Raw genomic sequence first — 18,300 nt, 5'->3', positions numbered from 1 at the left:
CGAGGTCCGTGCGATCGGCAACGAAAGAAACGAACAGAGACCGAACGACGAAGAGAAGGTGACGGAGGCTGGTACGACAGCAGGGGTAGAGCAGTTCGGAAAAGGATATAAAAGGAAATATATGGTAATGTGACCGGGGTGGCAGCCTCTTTCCACGGGGGTTGCGGAACGAAGATAGGGGTTCGGATCGCTCGCCGGGGGTTGGGCGTGGTGGCTAACGCACCCTCCGCCCTGCTTCCTACCCTTCCTCCGTAGCTCTTCGTGCTTCCGTCGTCGTCGTCTGCCCTCCCCTCCTCCTCACCTCCCTTCGCCCCTCGCCCGGCGAACCCCTCCGCCGCGTTTCTCTCTCTAGATTCTCTTCGGCGAGCGGAACGAAGCTGTGCCAGCACGCCGGTCGATACTTTGGGGCCGCGTGCCCGACTAGCGTCGCGACGCTGGAATTCCGCGCTCGTCATGGCCGCCCTTAGTGCCCGCGTACCGACGTCTGGCTGCGCCCTTCGAATCAACGCCGTCTTTCCTTCACGAATCCTCCGTCACACCGGTGAGTCTCTTATCATAGATTTTTTCGACTAAAGTAGAACGACGTGGTCAGAGTGTTTTCGTAAGGTACGCGTATGGGCAGGTTGAGAATCGACGATTTATTATGTCGTCGGTGATGGATCGTTCGAGGTTTAAATTCATCTCTCTTAGCAAGTTTTATCCGTTCGATCATGGTACGTGGTTTTGTGGAAGATGGTTCGGGTATGTTGAGAAATTCCGATTCAAACATGGCCGCGGAAAATTCGACGTTAAAGGGGATGAATGTGTTTTGTAGGTGTAGGAGTGGGGGCTTTTAGGTCATTGATAGCAGAGGACGTGCGTATTTGGTAATTGATCTGTACGTGGTTTGAAATCGAAGAACAGGAACGTTTTCGAGCTTTTACGTATTTCGATATTTACGTAGTCGGCGTGTGCGAGAGATACGTATCGTTGATCGACGAGAAAACAAATTTTTTACCATCTTCCGCTACTTCAGATACTTAAAAATTACAAACATTTCTCTCTTTGTAAAATTGAAACGATCTTTAAAACGTCGAAACGCTTTTAAACTTCGCGTTTGTTTAATTCTTACATAGTCGTTCATAGACAGGTGGATTCATGTATCGGTATTATTTATAATATCTTATCGAATTAAGATTTCTCGATTTTTATCTTTATTCTACTCCGGGATCTCTCGAAAATATAGCAAATTAACATGCTTTCGAATCTTTCCGGCTCCGTGCACTCTCGAAACAGATACGAAGTTTCAGCAGAGAGGAAAATCACGTTATGAATATGAATGAGCGAGCTTATGTTCGTTTCGTTGCTGGTCTTAATACCGTGGTCGTCGGTAGATCGACTTCGATGCGTTCGAAACCTTCAATTACGTCCAACTGCTTTCTCGTTCGAAATATTCGCAACGTTACATTCCCGTTTCGAATATAGCACAGACGATTAGATCGATGAAACTTTGAACTCATTAGCTACTACATATTTTACTCTACTTTCCCGATTATATTCAACACAACGATATTTTCAAAAATTCTATTTACTCCGGATATCACTTACCTGTAACTAGAGCGAAGTTCCCAAGAGATTATCGATCTTTGTACGAATTTAACTTCAATATATCAAGTGTAAAATTTACCTAATATTCTTGTAGTCACTTAAGAAGTTGAATATTGCAAACAGATCGCTATATTAAGCCAATCTCGCTATTATCAAGTACAAAAGCCTGACTCACAAGCCTGATTCCTCGATCAAATCAAATAAAAAAGATTACAATTCCAAGGAATCGCTATTTTACCTTACTGTTAGGAATGAATAATTAGAATTTCAAGAATCGATGACTAGAAGTTTTCAAGGAAAGACGATACATTCGTAACGTCACGTCGGAAAAGTGATAAGTCGGAGAAGACGAAACTGCTTTTGAGAGTAAACGGTTGTCGAGTCGACGCATTGAAAATCTGGACGCGCGACGCGACGCCAAGCAGCGTGGATAGAGGGCGAAGGAAAGGCGCGTACCAGAAGGAGGAGTCAAGTTGTTTATTTGATGGTGCCGTAAAAGGCCTCTTTATGTTTATCTCCCATTTAAAACGCTCGCATAAAACCGGCGACCGCGTACACAAACTATCAGCCGGCCATAAATCATGCCGTGAAACGGAGTAGGTTGGAAAGTCACCTCGATTCGCGTTCCACGCGCGCGGAAGATCGTTTCCCGGCGTCTCGCGATCGCCGTCGGCCGAACATCCAATTCCTTCTGCCTTCTGGCCTTTTTCCCCGAGGCTTTGCTTTATGTTGGGAACAAACGAGAGTCGAAAAGACCACTCGCGAAGCACGATTTTATGGAAAATCTCGAGGGAGGAATATTTTGAAAAAAATGCAAAAGTTGGAGAGAGACAACACAGCTGACGATCGGTAGCTGAATTTGTAATATTTGTTTAGAAATATTTTGTTGTTAAAGACTTTTCCAAAAGTCGATGGCAAATGCGCCAACGTAGGAGAATAGATACGCTATACTAGATAGACGCGTGTTTACACGAGATCGTGATTGATATGCAAAAGATTCGGATTACATAGAGTTCGCAAAGATATATTTCACGCGGCGTTTCCCCCGAAAGAAAATATTTACGTAGATAACAGAGTACCTAGAGTATTTCAAGATTGCCAGACTAACGTGATGCAGCTCGAATAAATTTCTACCGAATCACTCGAGAGAAAAAAAGAAAGGAAGGATAAACCAACAGATATCTTTTACGGCGTGTTTGCAATACTCCACCGATTCGCGATTATCCGATCGTTTTACACTCGCGTTTACATTTACGACCCGTACGCCAATTACCGTAAATGTGAAATTCTAATCTCGCCGCTTATCAACTTGTTTATCGTAGATATTCGAAAATGATCCAGTCTAGCGCTAACAACTCGCGCACACGTTTTTCCCACGCAAACCGTTCACCATCGTCTCTGTTCTTTCCGACTGCCTTCGCGGATGTCTTTTTTCCCTCTTTTTAACTCGTTCCCGGACAGTGCGTCAGGTAGAAAAGAAGTCCGTGGCATTCGGCTAAGCAAAGGTACCGAGTGACCTTGTTGCGAGCGTAGCTACCCCTTCTACGCGACTTTACAGAGTCGAAGATACGCGCTAACAAGGTTAAATTACGATCGTGTTCCGCGCTCATGCAAATTGGAACGAATAATTTCGAGCAGGATCGCGAGAAAGCGAGAGGGAAATTCGCCATTCGACGACTCGGATAAAGTCGTTTCTACGACGGCGCGACGTTGCGTAATTTAATCTTTATACACCGGCCTCTTCTCTAGACCAGCGTGGAGATGAACTTTGAAAAAAGCTATTCCCCTTTCTTTTTTCCTTCCGCCTTTCTTCTCTTTTTTATTCCACTGCCATAGGAAGCTACCTGCGCGATATTTTCGAGAGAATAGTAGCGTTCCCGCGACGAACCCCGACGAAAATGGCCGTTCGCCTGTCGATATCGTAACTTGCCGCGAATTCCGCAGCGAATTCCCTCGAATGATCGCGAGGTTTCAACCTCGCGTTCATTCCGACCGGCGGCAGCTTACTTTCTCCAGAAAACGTGCCTCTCAGGCATCGAATCAGAATTATCCCGCCATCAATTCGACGCTTTGCTGCTCGCCACTGTTTTATTAACTTTCAGTAGCTTCGACATGGAAATAATCGACTCTGCTAGTTTTAATTTTACCGCGCGGCTTCTCGCGAACAGAGATCGCTCTACTCCAATTTTGCAAGCTTTTAAGCTCGTAACGGTGGCGTTACAGTAGCAACTGCAGCGGCTACAAAAGGTATTGACATCTGTTCTTCTTCCGATGAAGTGTTCCTTTATTAGGTTCTATAGATTTGTTTTATTTTCATATTATTACATTTTTGTATTGTATATGAAAGAAGGTAACTAAATGAGTCGTTCAGAGGCTACGGTAAATCTATTCCATAAATTAAAATGTACAGAAAAACGATGATGTTGGGTGCATCGTTTCTTAAATTTATTTTAGAATCTACTTACTTATTTATTGATGTTATTTTGCGATAAATTAACTCGACAATGTATTTAATTTGTTTCTGAAGAACTGAACATTAATCGCGTAATTAAGCGATGAAATTAAGGAAAAGTAGAGTTAATCAATGTAGATTGTAGAAAAATTATACTTGGATCTAACTAATTACTATCCAGTATGTGCTTGTATGCGAACAGTTCGTGTACAACAACTGTATACTAGCATTCCACGAAACTTGTTAAAAATAGTCCTGCTCAATATCGTTTCTTTGCCTCCTAAATCAATATAGCGTGTTTAAATCACTGTTGCAACCTCGACAATAGAATAAGCCAAAGAAAAAAAAAAGAAAGAACCCTCGCGGTGCATAGACAGTGGCCAAGGTCGTGGGTGTCGATCCCGTCAACGTTCACGTAACAGTAAAAAAAGGGTTGTTTTGTGCGTTTTATTGCGGGGTCGCGTGAAGGCCGAGTCACCACCGTGTCAAACTGCAACCCTTCCTTCCGTACACTTTGTCCATAGGCTTCCTTCTCGACCTTCGAGCGTTAAGAGTTAAGAGGCGAGCCTTGGCCGAGCATTTCGGATTATCTCCAAGCTCTTTTTTTTCCCCTCAGGTAGTAATCGAGGGCGTGGAAGGGGGATGAAACGGAAGGAAGAGGAAAAAAACAGGCACGTCGCGTTTATTACGTATTTTTAAGAGGCGAACGCAAGGTGACGGTCCCTTCGGGTAACTACCGAGGATCTATCCACCTAACTTCTCCGGAGACCTTGGTTCCTCGTAAAGGGGTAATCAGCCCTCGTCGAGCCGGACTTTGACTGCGATGCCTGTCGTCCTCTCTTGCGTAGCGCGGCTCTCAGTGTGTCTCTGTGACAGGGTTTAGGCCGGTATGTGTGTCGTCACGCCGCGCTTCTGTCACTCTGTCGACGAAGTTTGTCTACGAAACACGCGGACGTCATGTCGGTGTCGACCGAATTCCGAGCTATCTCCGTTCCATCGTTTCATAAGCTAAACGTATTACGTTCGCGCGAGTTGTGTTCTCCGCGTTTCAGTCGTAAGTTCTACATCCTGCGAATGTATATATAATATATCGTAGACTGACATTGCCACGAACGTAACATACCGTAAGATGCCTTGTATCTGTGTAAAATGTAGGTGTAACTATGTAAGGTATGGTTAGCGCGTCGCGTACGTAAAGTGTAACGAAAGGCAAGTTCCAAGTCTGTAGGGATAGTGTTTTTGTTGAAGTTGGTGAAAGTGAAAGATCGTCCGAAGAGGATATTAGAGGAGAAAAGATTATTGTCGCAACTAACGACTTTGTTGCGTTGGCTCAGCGTGTGCTGGAAGGAGTGGTCGGAAAGCTCGATTTAATTAAAACGTACACAGTGGCGGACCGTTTGGGAAATTGAAGCAACGGCAAGAAGAAGCTTGGGGACAGCTGCGAGTCGTAATTATTTCTAGTCCCACATCCGACACAAGCGTGACATGCTTGTCGAGGCCTGGCTCAGCCCATCGTCGAGGGGTCACGCTCCAAGAGCTCGCAACTCGGATGTACTATCTAGTTTAGTTTATATGTTTCTTTGCTCGCGTGTGCACGTGGAAACTTCACTCACAGCGCTTCTGTAGCTCCGTGGATAAAGTTTGTCCTGCGAACGTGGCCCGCCGCCGCTTTCCACCGCTCAAGCCGTTGGTTCGTTGTGAGAAACAATCATCGTTCGATCGCGTATTGCTTCGCATCAGTGCAGTGCGTCGATGCTGTGCGATCTCGAGGATGAATCGATGGAGATCGATCGTCAGGAATATGGCAGGTTTCGATCCTGGTGAGTGCATTTTCCTCCGTAGTATTTTCCCCTTGCGCGATACATTTTTCGCTGTATTATACGCGCAACTCGCGCACTGTTTGAGATTTTGTACGACAAAAACGAAGACAATTTTACGTGGCTCGATACGATAGCCGCTATAAATCGCTTTGAAAACATTTTTTCACGGTCTGAGCGCGATTTATTTGTACAGTGACGCTTCCTCCTACGCGTCAACGTCATTTGCTAGCACATTCTCTAGCGATTTATTTTTAGATCGAATCTCGTACAACCACATCTTGGTATTTCACGTTGTATCGGTAGCGATATCAGTCGGTGACCTTCGGCAATAATTTCGAGGCTCGACGATACTTTGAAATCTCTCTATCCACGTTTCTTTTCTATGTTTCTGCCGCTTGCTTTCGTCTTCTGACTTTTCCCATTCCAATAACGGATCTTCGATTACTCGAAATTCCTTTTCTATCGACTGGTAGTCGTCTGGCGACGATTCTTCTTCTGCCAATATCCTGGTCCAACGGCAGAGATACAAGGACATAACCGTATCCAGGCTCGAAGAAACAAGAAAAGGAGCGGAACAAAAGTTTCTAATACGCTTTATCGACTTCGCTGTCGGAGAAGAGTTACGAAAGAAAAGGATAAAACGTGCGTCACGTTACTGCCCGTTATCGCCATTATCGCGTCGATCCGAGCGGTGCATTCGGCCGAACGGTACGACGCTCTTAATTAATTTTGCAATATCTCAAGGCGAGCTAAGCATCGAGCTGGTTTTACGAGCGTCCCTGACCATCAAACTTTTCCCTTTAAAAAATAACGATTCCCCGGGCAATTAGCGTTAATGGTTATCGGTAATGCGTACAGGATCGTTCCATCACTTTCGTTTAATATCGGCGGGACGATATTTTTTCGCCGCTACACCCTCGATAAATTAACGTTAACTTAACGACACCGAGTACATTGTATTAAAACCGTAAAATATGCACTCGACCGCGAGGATTTCTCATTCGGCGCGAGTTAAGCCCGTCGAATCTTCACCGAAACGGTTTTCCTTTTTTCGTAAGGTCGCGACGATTCACAGCGAGCAACGTATAAGCCAGATACGATCCGAAATTTAGAATCGAAATAAAAATATAAAAAGTAGTCGATTGTTCCAACCGTTTACCGTTACGTTTCTTTACACGCTGTGATAATTTCTTGAATTTATGTAGGGATATCCGATTTTTGTCGTTTATGGTAAGGCGAGAAGCATACGGTCTACGCCTTCTAGCATAATGTCTAGTGCATATCAGCGTGAAGTAGCTGAGGTAAAGGAACGAAAATAGACGATGAAGCTTTAGAATAGACGATATGAAGCAGGATCAAAATTTACAGTCGATAGAATGTTGCCTTAAAGTTAATTTTTATCATCGTATCGATATCCATCAAACCCCATAACATTCTCTTACTTTCGTTTGACGCAACAAGACCGTTTATTGAAGCGAACCCCGTGTTTTTGGCCATTGCCAAAGTACATAACGTTAGAAGTTATTCCAACGAATAATTCGACTTTATATTTAACAAATGGCGCGACAAATATATAAATGTTGAAAACACTAAGCGATAAAAAGTCACCTGGAAGTTTCGGCCATTATCCAAAATCCTTTTTAAGTATTTACTCGCTTCACCGATCGATACCACGAACGTATCAGACGTTCTACACCCTTTTGAATATTCCGAAGGCAATGGCATTCCGCGAACAGCGCGCGAGATTTCGTGAAGTCACTTGTTGGACGCCATGGCGGAGTCGGCGTGGCTCTGCCTCTAAGGACGAGTCACGGTCGCCGCGTTCACGGACGCACGAACACACGTGTACACGACGTGCAGCCATTTTACCATGGCCTCGTACGCACAGCTTCGCTTCATCGGCCCCACGATCTCCAGCCTCGTAGCTTTTGTGACTAACGGTTAGCTCGAGAGGCGGCCATTCCTGAACCGAACTCAATCCAGGGGGAACGATCGAGGGAACGAAACCGATCTCTCGTGCCAGACCCTTCCTTCTCGCTTTCGAATCTTTATGCACATGTTTCTTCTTTCTTTTTTTAATTTTTCCAGACGTCAAAAGCGATTTTGTACAATAGAATTCTCTTCTCGGTGGCTCTTGTTTTAGAGTCGCATAAATGTTGATCGAAGTTGGCGTAATTCACCCTCGGGTCTCAGTTTTCAGCCTTTAAGACGTCAAAGTGATTCTGCACGATACAAACATTTTCTTTCCGATAGTTCTTCTTTCATATATCGGCTAAAATTAATTTACATCCATCTTTCGATGAATAAACTTTAGCTGCGAGTACACATGTATATTGCTATCAGATCTCTAATGAATATTCGTTTCAATTAATCGTTCAGATATCCCTCAATCGTAACCATTGATATCTATTGTCGCGTAACAATGGGAAATTTATGTCCTTCCTAACAATGAATTTCCAAAGACGGAGAAGACAAAGGAGACCTCGCCGCGTTCTTTCTTCCTTCGGCGACGGAAGAACGCTATCGAAAGGGTACAGAGTCGCAAGCTCTGAATAGCAGCCGAATCCCATTTAGTCTGAACCAGCAGCGATTTTTTTCTCGTGGTGGAAGCCTGATCGAGCTACTGGTATCGAGAGCCAGCGGATAGACAATCCGGAGGTTCAACGAAAAGACTGAAACTTGTCCGGCCATCGTGGTTAACGGTTAGCCGGGGAAAGAGAGACGTTGGTGCGCCGCTGAAATTCAAGTCGTGGTGTTCCGGGGTGCTGGCGGCCATTCCACAGGCAGATCCTCTCCGGTCAGCAGCGGCAGCAATTTCAGCGAAACTGTTTCGAGTCTCTTTCGAAACGAACATCGAGAGAAGCGAAGGAGAAGAGAGACAGAGAAAAGGAGAAACGGTGTTAGGGTAAAAGAAGCGGCGGACAGAGAGAATAAACCGAGGAAGAGCATCGATTAGAGGGGGGCGAGAGATTCGACAATCGCAACACCCGTAGCCAGAGCGAAATTAGGTGGGCGTGCATCGCAGAAAGAAGGAAAAAAGCAAATCCATGGCAATTCCACGCGTTCGTTATTTTACGTTGATAAATGCCTTTATGCAAATGGCTGTGCGTCGTGCCAGGTGATCTTCATTAACCTCGGGCCAACGCTAACTGGTACTGTAAATAAGCTAATTTATACGTATTTATACGCTCGCAACGTTTTCTACGTTGACCACCTTTGCTACAGCGAGAGAGAGACGAGAGCGGCGAAGAAAATACACGTCGAGAAGGTCGCTCGAACGCTTTATCGATACACACAGCAGCTTTGGTGTAATTAAAATGTCAAATACCGAAATGACAAAGTGATACTGACTCTTCGGATTAACCTCTGGTGGAGTTCCTTTTTTCTTGAAACGATCGCAGGCCGGAAATCGAATTAGTAACTGAACTTATCCTATGTAGCTCAACGGGTGGTCATTTTTTATTCAGAACCTCTGTTCTTCTCATGTTCTTTCCACTGACCTTATAATAGAAACTAGAATCCATTGGACGGATTTAGAAGATCAGATAGCAGATACGTAGTCGTATACCACACAAGGATAATAAACTCGTTGTAGCGTACCACTGATACATAGTAAGAAATAGCGACTGTCGAGCTATATCGTTAAATTCCAACTCTAGGAAGACATAGTTTACGTTGAAAATATCCAGTCAAAATATTAAGTAACCGAACAATCACTTTGTTAAGCAAACACGTTAAAGAATGAAAGAATTAGAATCTAAATTCTAAAGTAATTTCGAATAAACGATGCGCTTTATCCCGCTAAATATCCTACGATCTTATCGCTCATTTCTCCGCGATTTCCATCGATCAATGATAAACACGTCCAGGAAGTTACCGATCAGACGAACGTCTAACTGGCGGAAAACGCAAAGAGACTGTGGCGACTGAAAAAAAAAAGAAACGATGCACCGACGCGATAGTCCATGCGACAATGGATGCAAAACGTCTCGTTATACGTTCAAGAAAGGAAGAAAGAAGAGAAACGAGTCGGTGGCGTGCTCGAGGTCCGTTTATTAAATGTAAACTGTTCACGGAATTCAACGTTCGCTTAACCAGCAAACTGTTATGAACTAATAAAGTGTTAAACACACGCGACGACCCGTATCGCTGTAGCACAACTCGTACGAAACACGCTGGACTTTCACTCGTTGGATTTACAGGGGACCCGCGGCGTTAAGTGGAAGCTCGATGCGTTGACCAACCACCGCGGGTCATTGCAATCACGAAACGACAGCTTGGCGAACACGATTATCGATACGTCTCCGCTTTTTCCTCTATGTTTTCGACCGAGACGCGGCGTAAGAAACCGGTTAGTAAATAAATTCCAGGCCCATCGACAGGCTGTGCGTGCAGATGCAAGGCTTGTGAAAACGAGGTCGTACAAAGTGAAGTGTCTCGATCGTAAAATCGTCGCTTACGAGAGGAATGAAGTCGTGAACGACACGATTTTCGAAGCTCGATGGCCCGCACCTCAAAGTTGATGTATCCCACGACTCGATGCTTCCTTCGTATCGCGACGAGTTTTGAAGAAACGCGCGAAAGAATCGACGATCTCGATCGCTCCCGCCGCTATCTTCAACGGCTGTAAAACATCGCGGCCGCTACGTCGGTGGCGACTTAAGTATCCATCTTTCGAATAGTCTGTAATTTAATAGACGATTACGCCACGGTACCGGCCCCCTTAAACGCTTACAAATCGACGTGTAAAACGTTGTAAATCGTGACCGGATGCTTTGAATACCAGCAGCCGCTTTGACGCCATGGTCCCGCCGGAACGAGGTTGATCGCGACCCACCGGCAACGCTTTTATTCCGATTTTATGCCCGCCAGGGCGCACACGGAAACGTCAACGTTTCGAGTAACTTTTTCCATCGAGGTATCATTCCCTGAATCTCTTTCTTCTTGGGTGGGTACACGAGCTTTATGCAATTTACGCGATCTTTCGGTCCACCGCGTTTCCTTCTCTTTGTGTTTCACTCTGGAATTTTCACATACCGTGCAGGCCGATTTAAATGCAAAGTTTCTAATAACGTCCAACGATATCGTAAACCAATTTCAATCGCAAAATCGAGTCTGTAATGTAACTCTAGGCAATTAGTACAGCATGCGAAGAGAACGGAGATTACAGAGCAGCTTTTGTCGATTCCGTAACACCTCGACAGTTGCGGTAACGACAAGAGATGTCGATTCGATTTTATACATTGGAACGCGAGATAAACAAAGTGAAAATTTCATTAGACTCGGTTAAACATGATTTCTTCGTTCTTTCCGTCCATCGTGGCTTCGCTCGACCAGATTTCCACCAGTTAAACTCCATATTGGCGTATATTTCAATCGATTCGGGGGATGGCGCAATTGAGACAATTGCGACGAAGGGCATCGGATGAAAATTGGCGTGAGGTCGTGGGCAGCGATTGGGCGCGGTTTATTCAATGTAGGCGCGACCATAAATCCCAGTTGAAAAAAGTCGATGCACGTGCGAATTTAAAGCGGTTTATCTTTTTCAGCGTTTGCGTTTTATACGCTTCTCTTCGTTTTTCAAACGAAAGCCCAATAACGCCATCGTCAGCGCGATAAATTTCATCCGCACGGCTACGCGTTTGATAATTAATTTCACGCGATCGTTGGTGATAAGCTCGGTTGCACGCGACATAAATTGGCCCAAAAGGACAAAGCGACTCGATAAACTCATTTTCCGCGAACAGATGATCGACAATGGCACGGTATAAATGTTACGGAAACGTCTACCTGGCGACTCGATTATACCGACTAATTGGATTCGTTACAAGTCGATAAATATGAACGCCTACATAGCCGAGTAATTTTCGAAAATTAGCCGAGCCCTGAAGGCTGGCTAATATGCACGTTAATCTGTGACCCGTTGAACGCATTACCTTTAATAGGATGTATATATACGCAGAGTATATTCCTCGGTTGAAAAGTTTTGTCCCGATTCGATGACTTTGGAAACGACGCCGACTGCAAACGATGTTCGAGTTTTCAGAAAACTATGGATAGTTTCAGAGACACGAACCGCTCGAGTACGCGATGTAGACTGTACTTAAAGTGCAATGTCTTCGATTAACGATAAGAAATGTTCGTTGAAAACGACTTTGTGCAAACGAGTTGCAAACAAACCAGTTTATTCGAGATAGGAACAGCTGTTTGATTTTATTTCAAGGATTTCGATGTAAAGATCGGTAATACGAAGACCACGAGTATGGAAGAAATCGTGCTTAATAAGTAGATATTTCCAAGGACAACGAACTTTGCTCAACCAACGATCAACAGACCGCGATAAAATTTATATTGGATAATGGATAATGAATAACTGCCAGCAATACGGGTAAATCAAGCTAAGTTGAACGCGTATCGGCCGAGACGATAAAACGATCGATCGATCCACGAATAAAACCATGGTTACGGGAAAAATTGCACGCATAGAAATTTTATCACGAGCCGGCGCTTGCAACGTGATATTGCGCCATTGAAAAGTCACCGAAATGATGTCATAACGGGTATCCCGGCGCAGAAATCCAATAGATTTCAGCCTCGTGTCTCACGGAAATACGTTGTGTCGTACGCGAAGATATAAATTAACTCGCGGAACGCGCGTACGACCGCGATTAGTTGTCAATAGTGTTTCAATTGGAATTTTACGCCGTCTTTGGTTAATTCAAATTTTATACTCTTTAGATTCCTCGACGCGATTTTTCCTAAAACCGTTTCGCAAGAATAATATGTAATTAAATGGACACGGTTTACGGTTTAAATTTAACCAAACAGAGACAAAGAGACAATTGGTCGATGTACGTAGAAAATAATTAGAAATATTGGATAATACGAAGAATGGAACCTAAGCAAACGTTTGTTTTGCGTATCATGTGTATCATTACGTACATTTATGCACACTTTTGCACCTTCAAATTTCCTGTATAAATGTATAAACATGCGTGGTCTAAATATCAGCGTCGCAAGATCGTTCCCTCGAATAAAGCTACAAAATCCTATGGTAAAATTTGAATTCAGATATAACCTCCAGGAGTAAATCTCTCTTCCGCGCAGGGAATATAAAGAATCTTTTTTACTCGGATGCCTACAGATCTTAACGCTGTAACCTATTCTTTGTTAAAAGTGAAGCGAATGCCCAAGGCCATCGGAAGTTTACCCCTTTACATACCCTTCTTTTTCATCTCCATTCTATTGTTCCTTCCAAATGCATCGGAAAAGTGGAAAAGTTGCTCGAGCTTCGAAATTGTTCTCAGGTAAAAAAAGAACAAAAAATGTGACGTAGCTTCTCCTATGATTTTCGTTTACGACTCTCGCTTACCGTCATCGTTTCGTCACTTGCTATAATTATCGCTCGATTCATACTCGAGCGAATTTCATTGCCACATGCGTGCCCATGGCGAACAAGGGGCTAAATTGAGCGATATTGTAAACGCGAGTGGCAATTTCGTCGGATGATTTACCGTGCATCGAGCGGTCGATTCCGCGAATCCACACTGGCATAGGGTGTACGCGGCAATTTCAAGTGGAAACGTCGTAAAACCCCGTTCGACGTCGGCCTCTACGGTTAACCACATTCCCATTCTGGAAACGTGTGAGTCAGGCGAGCGTCACGACGCTCGGTATCGTAAATAACGTTTCAACAATTAGCACACGCGACGAAGCGGCGTCTAGCCGAAGGAACGCGAAGGAGTGGCTGCGCCCCTTCTTACGGATCGTGGCTGGAATATAGGATTCCAGCAATAAGAACGATTATATGCCCGGTTTTCGCAATAGACTCGACGGAAACGAGCTCGACTTACTCTCTAGCCGTCTTCGTCCAGCCACTTAACTCGAGCGTTCCCTCCCTAAAATCGTTTAACCACCCTCGCTAGGTCCACGACCATCCATCGAGGAATTAATCGTATTACTCGAGCACTTTTATTGGGACGGATTACCGTGTAACGGGCCAGCCTTCTCGAAACGCTCGTGTAAATTTTAAGTGGCGTGTTTCCCAGGGTTTTACGAAGCGTTCTCAGACAGCGTTAACGTCGCTAAAATGGACTGTAGAATTTTTTAGGGCAAACAAGAGAAACCAACGACCTATTTGTATACTTTTTCTTAATAAACGTCGCGTTAACATCAGAGCCAGCAGCGTGGTCGAAATTATCGCGTCCGATTTTTCAGAATAATTTCATACAATAGATTTTTGCAATTTCTTGCACAGCGTTAACGCCACTCAATAGATTTGCTTAGAGCGAACAGTGGAAAGCGAGAACGTAGATATTCCTATACTTTTTCCTAACGAACGTCACATCGACGTTTGAATTAGCAGAACGGTCAGAATGACCAATGCATTTCTGATTTTCCACAATAACTTTATTTCGAACGTGGTTTAGCTCCTGAATTTTCTATTTTTTATATCACCTCCTTGACTTCTTCCGTACGAATCTTATATTTTAATCATCGATAATTAACGAACCTTGTATTGATGCTTTAGATTTGAAAGCCTATTTGCGTAACGTTACATTAAAATAATCAAAGGTCGCGCGTTGATTCTTTCGCTTTTCTTCGTGACAAGCTTCCATGAGAAATGGGAAAAGAGAAAACGTCGAGGAGCGGAAAGATGGAGAGCGTGCCGGAACGCTGTCATCGTTTGAATAGCTTGGTCATCGTCCGCCGCATAAGGACGGGTTAAAGAATCGATAGACGGCGGGGATAAAATTCGAAGCGAAAATCCTTGGCGAGGATTAACGGGAATATACGCACGCCGGTTTCCAATCTTTATCAAAGGATACTGGCGATTCTCCTATACCGTATGAATCCTTTCCGATATAAACACGAGCGCAGAGAACGTGGCAGAGAGAGGGGAGTACTGGTTTCCTGTGGCAGTGTCCGATGGCGAAGGAATCCGTGCCTACTATCCGAGCTGCAAAGGCGAATAGTTCCCATTTATGCTTGGCGTTATTATTATTAGCCAGCAGTTATCGCGAGCAAGTTTATTGACTTAAAATTGAACGTGCATGTAATGTACTCGTATGTTAGGTACTCGATAGCGATATGTTGGTACACGGATCGTTTCTTCAACCCTCGCCCACTCTTCCTTCTCTTTTATTTATTCCCCGTGCTGCAACGCGTTTCCTGCAGAACTCGAAGAACTTTCCACGCGATAAAGCCTTTGATAAGCTAAGAAATACTCCTATTATCATCGTTGCAGGGATTAAAAGTCGTACTTCGTTCCGAACCACGGTTCGAAGATTGTTTTCCTTTCCTTCCTTCCTTTTTTTTCTGTTCCGCTTCTTTCGCTTTTCTCTTTGGTTCGCTTTGAGTATGGTGATTTCTTCGAGATAGAAGGGCCGCGAATGATTCCCTAAAAGCATTCGCTTTGGTTTCGATCTTTTGACAGACTCGACGCAAGCAGCGTTTCGGATGTGCGATAGAGAAACTCGAGTTCGCCGGAGTTGTTCGGCTCTCGCGTTCCATTTGGTATTAAGGTCGCAATTCTCGTTTGGATCTCGCTTTGAAATCTCGATTCCTCTTCCTCCCGAGACCCTTTCGTCTCGACTGCGGATGCAAAAGTTGCAGCGTTTTCGTTCTTCGTTGAATTAAACGGCCGACTTTAACCGAGACGCGGAGAAAAGAATTCGAAACACCTGGCAGAATTCGCTTAGTTCGGGATAGTACGCCTTCCGAATCGACGGAATTCCACGCGGCAAACGTACACGACCACAGACGTTTCTGAATGAACGCGTGTTTTTTGCGAACGTGCAAAAAGTTGCGCGCTCGAAGAAGGGCTGCTTCGTTTATGGCTTACTAAAATAGCCGTACGCGCCGTTAAATGACGTCATTTAATGAACCGCGCATTAATGCAGTATTTATAACAGTTCCTGGCTCGTAAAATTTCTAGTCCGATTCCATAAATACACGAACCAGTTCACACGCGTTTCTTCGTAGTACTCGATCTCGTCTCGCGACCCCCGATTCGCCAGGTCAACCATCGAGGTCATCCGAGCCTCGATCCTCTGGAAGCTTAAGTAAAAGCCGAATCAGCCTGATCTCCAGGTTTCTGTTATTCCGGTCTGATGCGAGCGTGTGCAACGAACGCGTCGTAAACTATAAGAATCCGAGGGAACAGCTCGATAGAGGCATTCTTTTCCCACTCCCTCCGACGAAATATCGTTTAATCGGGCCTCCAAGTTAGATGCATAATTACGGCCCGGCCCTGTGGACGATGGTTGTAGGAAAGGAAGAGGGAGGAAGAACGTAAAGGCAGAGCATGGACCGGGCCAACGCGTACAATCACGAAAGTTCGCAAACTCGTGCTTGAACGAGCCGTTCGAGCACACGAAAAGGAAACGAAAAGGGGATGGGGCGCGCGAAGGTGGACCACGAAGAGGCGGGAGAACAAGACGAAGAGGAAGGAAAGGACGGAGGGAGAGGCGAGGCGAAGGGCATAGGGACGGGACGACGAGGAACACGGCTATGGCAAAAGAGGTGGAAGAGGGCAAAAGTTTCGATCGTAAAGCGAATGGAGGCAAAAAAGAAAAATTACATTAAGAAACTCGAGCGTAGCTGACGCGATGATACTTGGCTGCTGGTTGCTGGCTCTGTCCGCTGGTATGCGGCGCGTTGGTCGGCAAGCTGTTCTCTGTCTTTCTTTTTTTCTATCCTCTTCTTTCTTCTCTACCCCTTTTCTACCCCTCTTTATTCTACTAATTTTCCCGCGCTGCTAGCAACTACGGGAATGGCGAGAGTTGCCGGAAAACGATTCTCGAAAGAGCCCAGGCTGCGTACACGGCGGCCAGTTTCACGGAAAATTCAACGCGATTGATTCCCGATGCTTCGGTAGGAAAAGTTCATCGGAAAATTGATAGTTTTTCGATGAACGAAGATGCTTAGGCTGTACGGTTACGGTGGATGCGTGTTCCGATGTACGCGAATACGTCAGAACGAGCAAATTATGCGCATAAGTTCTTCTAAGTTACGAGTGATTCTTGCGTATTTTCAATTTTCAGACGTTTCGTTCGTCGGAACATCCATCGTGGCCGTAATTTTACGTCGAAGCTTATCTCGATACACTCGGAAAGACCACAAGGGGAGAACGCAAGAAACCAGATTTTCTAGCTTTTCTTCCTAGAAAATATCTTTTCCTAAACACGTGCTTTGTCGCGTTTCAAATTTCCAAAATATTACTCGTCAACTTATAGCAAATTACGAATAAAACTTTATCGACTTATCTGCCTACGTCTTTTGACCTAATTGGCTGTTTCTATATTTTTCGACGTCGTATTAAAACGCCGCTTTTTGATCACAAAAGAACGTTAAAATTGGGAAATTAAGAAAAATGTATTTGTCGGATCTCGATCGGCTGCAAAAGTGTTCTGCGTGACGTATCGTTGCATGCAATTACGCAAACCCACGCGTCTACGTGTTCCATTTGACGTATGTCGGAAAACAGCCATCGTATCGATACAAAAGGTCACTTCCAACGTCATTCGACGAAGTACAATGAAAATTGTAAAGCGGCGATCGCGATTTCTCTTGCAAAATCTTCTCCGCTCTTCCACTTTTATACGGTGGCTAACGTTTTATCGATAGACGGTATATAATCGAGCGAAACGTACAGCCGAACGAGATTAAATTTAGCCAGTTTTTCCTAAGCGATTCTCGCAGCTGCGGAGAATTGCTGCCGCGATTAGACGAGCTGCCGAAAGAAACACGACGTATGTGCATTGGCAAAGGGCTGGGAATTAAAGGGAAGAAAAGGAAGCGTGAAACTGCGAAGAAAAGTAAAGTAAGCGTCGAAGGTGGAATAGAAAGTGTCGGGAATGACGTACCTTGCCTCTTTCAAAATGCCAGTCAAATTCAAGTTAGACTAGTCGGAGGTGGAGCGATAACGAGTCGGCCAACGATTTACATAAATAAGTAGTTAGATGCGTCTCGGTTCCAAGTTTCAGTGATATTTCAGAAATAATCATTTCATGGTCCGTGAAGCGAGTCGTTGCTGCCTAGCCAGTTTCAATAACATATTACGCTTTAACGACAGATTCCGATCAAAGTTATATACGCTGGTAATGGACAATCGACGTTCGATTCTAACGTTACATAGATTAAATCTCTCAGAGTGTGAAATTCCCCTATCTAATGGTCGATCGATTAAAAAGCACCGCATCAACGAAATATCATTATACGCGTTATTGTACGTCTAACAATTTGAAAGCCAAGTTTCGTTCGAAACGATCGTCCAGCGACCAAGTCGGCCACTTTCTCGATGCAATTGCGCGCCGCGATTCCTGCGTAAAAGAATAAAGAAAAAGATACGAATCGATACGAGATTAAAATCAGCGATGCACTGACGCAGGACTACGATCCTATGGTACGAGTTTCGCCAACTTATCGACGAAGATGGTT

General features: G+C 44.6%; 2 long non-coding RNA genes across 2 annotated transcripts in view; both read left to right on the top strand.

Moving 5' to 3' along the window:
- The first annotated feature begins 7 nt into the window (after nt 1-7).
- Nucleotides 8-18,300, top strand: part of LOC126926719 (uncharacterized) — a 38,677-nt gene continuing 20,384 nt past the window's right edge. Inside the window, exon 1 of the long non-coding RNA XR_007714811.1 lies at nt 8-541. This is a non-coding gene — a long non-coding RNA (uncharacterized LOC126926719). The remainder of the gene's footprint in view (nt 542-18,300) is intronic.
- LOC126926740 (uncharacterized) lies at nt 4,567-17,125 on the top strand. Its single transcript, XR_007714833.1, has 2 exons — nt 4,567-5,859; nt 16,131-17,125. It is a non-coding gene; the product is annotated as an uncharacterized LOC126926740 (long non-coding RNA).

The sequence above is a fragment of the Bombus affinis genome, chromosome 18 (assembly GCF_024516045.1).
Source record: "Bombus affinis isolate iyBomAffi1 chromosome 18, iyBomAffi1.2, whole genome shotgun sequence".
Classification (NCBI taxonomy): Eukaryota; Metazoa; Arthropoda; class Insecta; order Hymenoptera; family Apidae; genus Bombus; species Bombus affinis.
This window is presented reverse-complemented; position numbering and strand designations above follow the sequence as displayed.